The sequence below is a fragment of the Echinops telfairi genome, unplaced genomic scaffold (assembly GCF_000313985.2).
Source record: "Echinops telfairi isolate 266 unplaced genomic scaffold, ASM31398v2 ScPeMD7_7458;HRSCAF=8496, whole genome shotgun sequence".
Classification (NCBI taxonomy): Eukaryota; Metazoa; Chordata; class Mammalia; order Afrosoricida; family Tenrecidae; genus Echinops; species Echinops telfairi.
In genome coordinates, this window is record NW_022111358.1 from 40,274,511 (window position 1) to 40,281,533 (window position 7,023).

The following is a 7,023-nucleotide window of genomic DNA, read 5'->3' on the forward strand; positions in this document are numbered from 1 at the left end:
TCTTCTCTTCTGCCTTCCCCCAGAGTCCCAAAGAACTATCCAGATCCATTTATACTGGCCATCTAATTCAATGACCACATAAAGCCTCGGACTTCTTACCACAGGTGGGCTGTTCAAACCCACTAGCCTCTCCTGGGGGGATGGAAGCAGGAAGAAAGCTGAGGTTTTCTGCTCCATACAGATTTATAGCCTCAACAAAGCTATATAGGACAGCTATGAGTTTGGATGAGCTGGGTGGCCATGGGGTGTTTTTTTTTTGTTTGGTTGATTTTGGGTCCCTCAATTAGAGCAGCAGATCTTCCTAAGAAAACTTCAGATCCACTGGGTCGGTAATCCTAAATCTGTGGCGTGCAAGTGTTCCAGTCTTGAATCAGGGAGACTGGTGGGGACCGGGAAAGGGACGGTCACATGAGCTGTGTGTGGTTCATCTACCAGTGGCAACATCTCTCACTCTCACTATCTCAGCACTGCTGGAAGAGCGAGCTAATCTGTCTTCAATCTTCTCGACCACAGAGCAAATGTTTCCAATCAAATCCCTTGCACGAGTGAGTCACTACTCTTTTGGCTGTTCTGTCACATACCAAGGAGTGCTGGTTTACTTTGCCTGAGTAACAAAATTAATATAAGAGAAACATTTTTGTTGTGTGGTATCTTAAAAAAAAAAGAAGAAGAAGAAGAAAGAAAGAAAAAAGAAGAGACATATGGATCCGTGTAGTGAAAGTTAGAGAAAAAAAACCACCTCACAACACAAGGAAAATAAGAAAGAAAAAAATGTAGTACATTTTTTTGGCACAAAGAGTAAAACAAAAATCAACAGGAAAGAGTGTGGGGTTGTCAGGGGGGGTGGGGTGGGGGGTGGGGAGGGGTGGGATGGGGCGAGTTCAATCCAAAAGGGCACTTTGCAATGATTTTAACAAAGCCACTTATGTAAGGCCCTCATCTGTAAGAAGCCTCCATGATATTATCAGTTTTTCAAAAAGGCGACATTTTATCTTCCAGAACTTTTAAATTTAGGTTGCTGTTCCTGTTAACTGGCGCTGAGTTGACCCTGATTTCTGGAGACCTTATGTGCAGCAGAATGTCTGGTCTTATGCCACCCTCACACTTCCCAGAAAGCTCCACTTTCTCCCATGGTGGCTAAGCAACAATCCATCTCACTTTGGACCCATTACAGTCATTGTCCCACCACCTCACCAAATATAACATAACCCCCTCCTGTAGTACTCAATCCCTCCTGAGGTCCAAAGGAAGCGAGCCAGACAATGTTCTGTTGAGATGCACAGAGTTTTCATGAGCTAATTTTTGAAAAGAGGTCACCGGATTTCCCTTCTAGTGTCTTAGTCTGGAAACCTGTCCTTCAGCGGTACCTGTTAGCATTGGGAATACAATGACATGGCTTTCAGCCTTACGATAACATGCAAATCACTGCAGTCTCACAAACAGGCAGGTGGTGGCTTGTATCTATAGAGTTTCTATTTATTTGTTGGGGATCACAATACAGGAAGGAGAGGCATGGTGTGAGTGAGTGCCTTCCCTTAGGGAACCTGGTTTGCAAATACATGCCATTAGCACCGACAGGTTGCCTTTCTCTGGCTTGACAGTGCCAGTTGTCCATGCTGTTTTGTCTGATCCAGTATGTCCAATTGGGGTAGCATCTCCTCAGCTTTCCAGGGTTTTGAAACCCAACAGAAATGTTCTACATAATGACTATGGCTTGAAGTTAAGGTGTTCTTTCCTGCATGTTTAATGACCCTCTGAAATGAGTCCTTGGAGGTAGAATCGTTGTAACCATCTAAATTTCCCAAGCCCGGAATCTGACTATAAAACGAAAGGAAACAAGCAGGAAGTTCTTTCTGGATCTTAAAAGAATGCTTTTTAAAAATTCTGATGTTTCACAATTTCATTGTGAATGAGTGACGGTTTACAGAGCGGATCAACAGTTTTACATCCAACAACTCATACAGATTTTGGTTTCAACACACCCATTGCACTCCCTCAGCAGCACCCCATCACTTACCCCACTTCCTTTCGGAGTTGGTTTCCATTCTTCCTCCTTTCCTGACCCCCCTTAACTTGGTCCTTGTGTAAATGCTATCTTTTGATGTTCAAGATATTTGGTGCCTAGTTTCCTAGTGTTATTGTCCCCCTGATAAACCTGTCTGTTGTTGTTTGGCTAAGGAACCCTGGTGGCATTCTAGGGTAAGCACTGGGCAGCTAACTGCAAAATTGGCCATTCAAACCCACCAGCCGTTCAACAGGGCAAGTGAGTCTGCCTCCTTCAGTAAGGTTTGCAGCCTGGAAGACCTAATTAGAGGGCCGCTGGGGTTCAGAATCAACTCAATGGCGGGGTTTAATCTTGGTTATTGCTTGGCTGAAAATTGAGCCACGAAGTGAGCCCTTTTGCAAACTGGAAGGGGCGAGTATGGGTCATCATGTTGGGGGTTCTATCAATCACTATCTGACCAGTAAGCCTGATCACTTTTTATGATTTGGGGCTTTGTAAAACCATTTTTTGTAAACTTTTCGTTTCATAATTCTGTAAGTTGCACTTTCATTTTTATTCATCTCAAATATTATTTAAATGCTCTTGAGACAGTTTTCGGCACACGGCTATTTAGAAGTGTGTTTCAAATTTCTGAATATTTGGGGTTTTTCCAGGTTTTCATTATTGATTTTTAGTGTCAACCCATCGTAGTCTCTGAATACACTGGGTTTACAAATACACTGTGAATGCAAAATATGCTCTGTGAATTCTGTTCTTCTAAATTTGCTTAAATGTCCTTTTTGGACCACAATGTGGTCATTCTTGGTAAATCTTCCATGTGGACTTGTAGTTTTCTGTAAATATCAATGAGATCAAATTGGCTCTTCATTGTTTTCTCATTCGCTCCTTTTCCTTGCTTAATCTACCTACTACTGGTGGAGAAGGGTTGGAATTCTATTTGTATTAGTGCCTTGTCTATTTCTCCTTTCAGTTCTATCAGTTTTTAAAAATTTCATATGTTTTGGTGTTCTGTTGTCATGCGCATACACATGTAATATTGTTATGTTTTCTTGGAGATTTGACCTATGTATTATGATATTATCTTCTTTATCTCCCATCATCTTCTTTGTTCTGACGTCCACTTTGCTTAGACAGCCACACCAGCTTTTCCTTGGTTAGCCACACACCTTTTCCTGCCCTTTACTTTTAATTTATCAGAATTTTTATATTTAAATTGAGTTTCTTGCAGATGTTATGTAGTTACCTTGATGTTTATTTATTTTTATTTTACTCTTATAATCTACCTTTTTAAATGGGTGTATATAGACCCTTCATATTTAAAGTGACTATTGATACGTCATCTTTGAAATTGTTTTTAGAATGGTTGCAATTACATTTTGCTCCCCTTCCTGCCTTTTTATGTTTTCTGGTCATCATTTAGGTCTCACTGAAAGCAGAAAATCTCGGTAAGATTTTACTTGTGTTTTATTGACTTTGCAAAGACATTCGGCAGTATGATCATGACAAGTGATTGGTAACATTGTGAAGAAGGAGAACTCCAGAACACTTCACTGTGCACATGCGGAGCCTGTACACGTACCCAGAGGTAGCCATTCAAACAGAACCGGGGGACAAGGCATGGTCAGGGCAAGTGTGTGTCAGTATTGTATACTTTCACAATAGATCTGCTGAGCAAATAATCCAAGAAGGTGAACTATATAAAAAAGAACATGGCATCAGAATCGGAGGAAGGCTTATTAACAACCTGCAATGTGCAGATGACACAGCGTTGCTTACTGAAAGTGAGGAGCGTTTGAAGCACCTGCTGATGGAAATCAAAAGACGATAGCTTTCAGGATGGATTGTACCTCAGTAAAGAAGACCCAAATCCTTACATCTAGACGAATAGACAACATCATGGCAGAGAAACGGATAAAGTTGTCAAGAATTTCATTGTATTCCTGTCCACAATCAATGTTCATGGAAGCAGCAGTCAAGAAATCAATTGATATCTTAGGATGGGCAAATCTGTTGCACACAACCTCTTTTAAGTGTTGAAGAGCAAGGGTGTTACTTTGTGGACTAAGGTGAGCCTGATCCTCTAAGTTTGCCATTGGTGTGCAAATTTTGTTCATCCATTTTAAGAACCAAATTCTTGCCTTGTTGGTTCTTTCTATCGTTTTTCTGTTTTCTGATTCATTTATATCTGCTCTAATATTTATTGTTTCTTTTCTTCTGGTTGCTTAATGTTTATTTTGAAACTTTTGTTCTAATTGGTGGAGATGCTAGATTACTGGGTTGCTCTTGGTTCTTTCTTATTTTTCAACATGTGAATTTCTTGCTATACATTTTCTTGCTATACATTGGCCTCTGAATGCTGCTTTATCTGTATCTCAAAGATTTTCATATTTTTTGTTCTTATTTGTGTCAAAGAATTGAAAATTTTCATGATTTATTTTTTCCATTACCAGTTGTTTTTAAGCAGGATGCTATTCAATTCCTATGTATTTTCCCCCTTGATATTCCTATTGTTAATTTTCCAGTTCTATAGCATTCTGAACTGAGAAAGTGATGTGTTATCTTGATGTTTTAAAATTTATTAAGGCTAGCTTTGTAGCCTATCATGTTTATTCTGGAGAATGTTTCATGTACACTGGAAAATAATGTACATTATGTTGTTGGATGGGGTGTTCTGTGTATGTTTAAAAGATCAAGCCAATTAATTATTTTTAGTTCTTCTGTGTCTGTGTTTGTTGAATTTCTGTCTTTTTGTCATGTTCTTCCTCAAGAGTGCTCTATGGAAGTCTTTTAATCATTCTGGAAAGTAGTTCTCTCTTCAATTTGATTAATTTGATTAATGTACTTGGAAGTCTTCAATTGGGTATATAAATATTCATTATAGTTATGTCTTATCAGTTGCCCCTTGGTCATTATGCAAAGTCCCGCTTTGTCTCTTTTGGTGGATTTTGCCTTGGAGTTTATTTTGTCACAGATTAATATTGCCGCTCCTACTTATGAAATTGAGATTAGCTTGATTATTTTTTCTTCTTTTGTTTATTTTTGTCTTTCGGTATAATATGTGCATATAATAAGCAGCATATATATGGATGCTCATTTCTTATCTATTTTGGTACTTTCTGTCTCTTGACTGGTGCATCCCTCTATTGCTTCAATGCTACTGCTTTGCTCTTTCAATGCATTATCTATTTCTAATATTTCAGTATTAAGCTTCTGGGTTTATTTCTATTTGCTGTTTTTGTGTATTTACTAAGTTTTCATTTATTTTGTCAGATTGCCTTTGAAGTATTTTTCTGAGTTCTCCTATAGTTTTTTGTTTTGCTATAGATCTTTCAATCATCTTTTTACATTTCATAAAAGCACCGAAGAATCATCCTTCTGAATTCCTTTCTGGTCGTTCCAATGGTTTATCTTCCTTAGAAAATTCTCCTGACTCTCAAGTGTGTGACATTGTTGCTTTCTTTATTCAGGGTAATTTTCTCTGCTGAGTTCATTTTGCTTGTGGGATTTTTTCAGATTGTTTTCTTCTGTTCTTTTATTATTTATTAAGTCTTTGTTATTTTCCTCTTTTTATTTTAATGAGGTTCATCTATTTTCCATCTTGGTTTATCCATATTGTTCAGTTGCTTGTACCATTCTGCCTTGTTTCTTCATAGGAGCTATAATTGTATGCTGTCTCTGAGATAGGGTGCTTTTTTGTATGTGATGTGTGCTATGATTTGTTGATCAAGAGATTCCAAGTCATGTCATGTGGGGTCTGTTATCATCATCAAATGGAGTGATAAAGGACTGACTTTTTAGACAAAAAAAAAGACAAGTCCACAATAGTAAAAAAAATAAAATCAAATAAAAATCAAATGAATCAACAAACTCGTGAAGAAGAAAAAATAGAAAAATAAGCCAAATACCCAAGAGGACAAAAGAAAAAGAAAAAAGTAAGTAAAAATACAAATTCTAAAACCAAGGGAAGACCCAGGCTGTAGACATCAGTTGATTTCTATTTTTTAAGCCACCAGGGCTTAAAATAGAAAAATGTTTTAAAAATGTATTTGCAATGAGTAAGTCATTGTGATTTACCAAGTTCTTGGGGACCCATGGTGGCACAATGCTTACATGTTGGGCTGAGATCTGCAAGATCCACAGTTTGAAAACTCTCCCTCCACGGGAGACAAAAGGGGGTTTCTACTCCTGTGAAGGGTTCCAGTCTCGGAAACCCAGAGAGGCAGTTCTGCCCTGTCCTGTAGGGTTGCCATGAGTGAGAATTGACTCTGTAGCAGTGAGTGTAGTTTGTTGTTGTTGCTCTGGTGCACTCCTTGTGAGTGCATCTGTGGGTGTGTGTGAGAGTGGGGATGGGGTGACCCTTCTGGACATCTGAGGGGAGTCAGGAATGATCCTTCCTCTCTTGTATCTTGTTACTCTCCTCTGTGTTTATCAAAACAAACAAACAAATGGACAAAAGGAAAAGACAAGATAGAGAAAAAGAGAAGAAAAAATCCATCCCAAGCCAGCACTGGTAACTAGAGTACAGACAGTCTCACTGGGCACCTATTTGGGAATTTGCCAGATTTCACAGCTGAGGTCACAATTACATGGGCCCTGCCCCTCTAGTACTGCTCTGATAGTTTAAAAATAATCGTCAATTAGTATGGTCAGGCCCAGGAGAGCAGAGTTGAGTGGATACATTCATGGACTCTGCCATCCTGTTCAAAAACATCCCTGAGCTGACATGGTTGGACCAAGGGCCACAGAGCCAGTAAATCTGTGCTACTCTGCCACTTTAAATATCCCTAAGCCAATGCATCCAACTTGGGCCTTGGTGTCTATGAGTGTGTCTGCTCTGCCACTCTGCTGATTAAAAAACTGCCCCAAACTGGCTTGTGCAGGACAGGGGCACTGGTAGCGCCCATAAGCTCTATTAGTACAAAGTAGGGTTTTGCAGTCCCTAATGAGCATGCAAGTGTGGATCCAAGACCTCTCCACATATCAAGGAGACAAGGGACACCTGGCTCAGTATCTTCTAA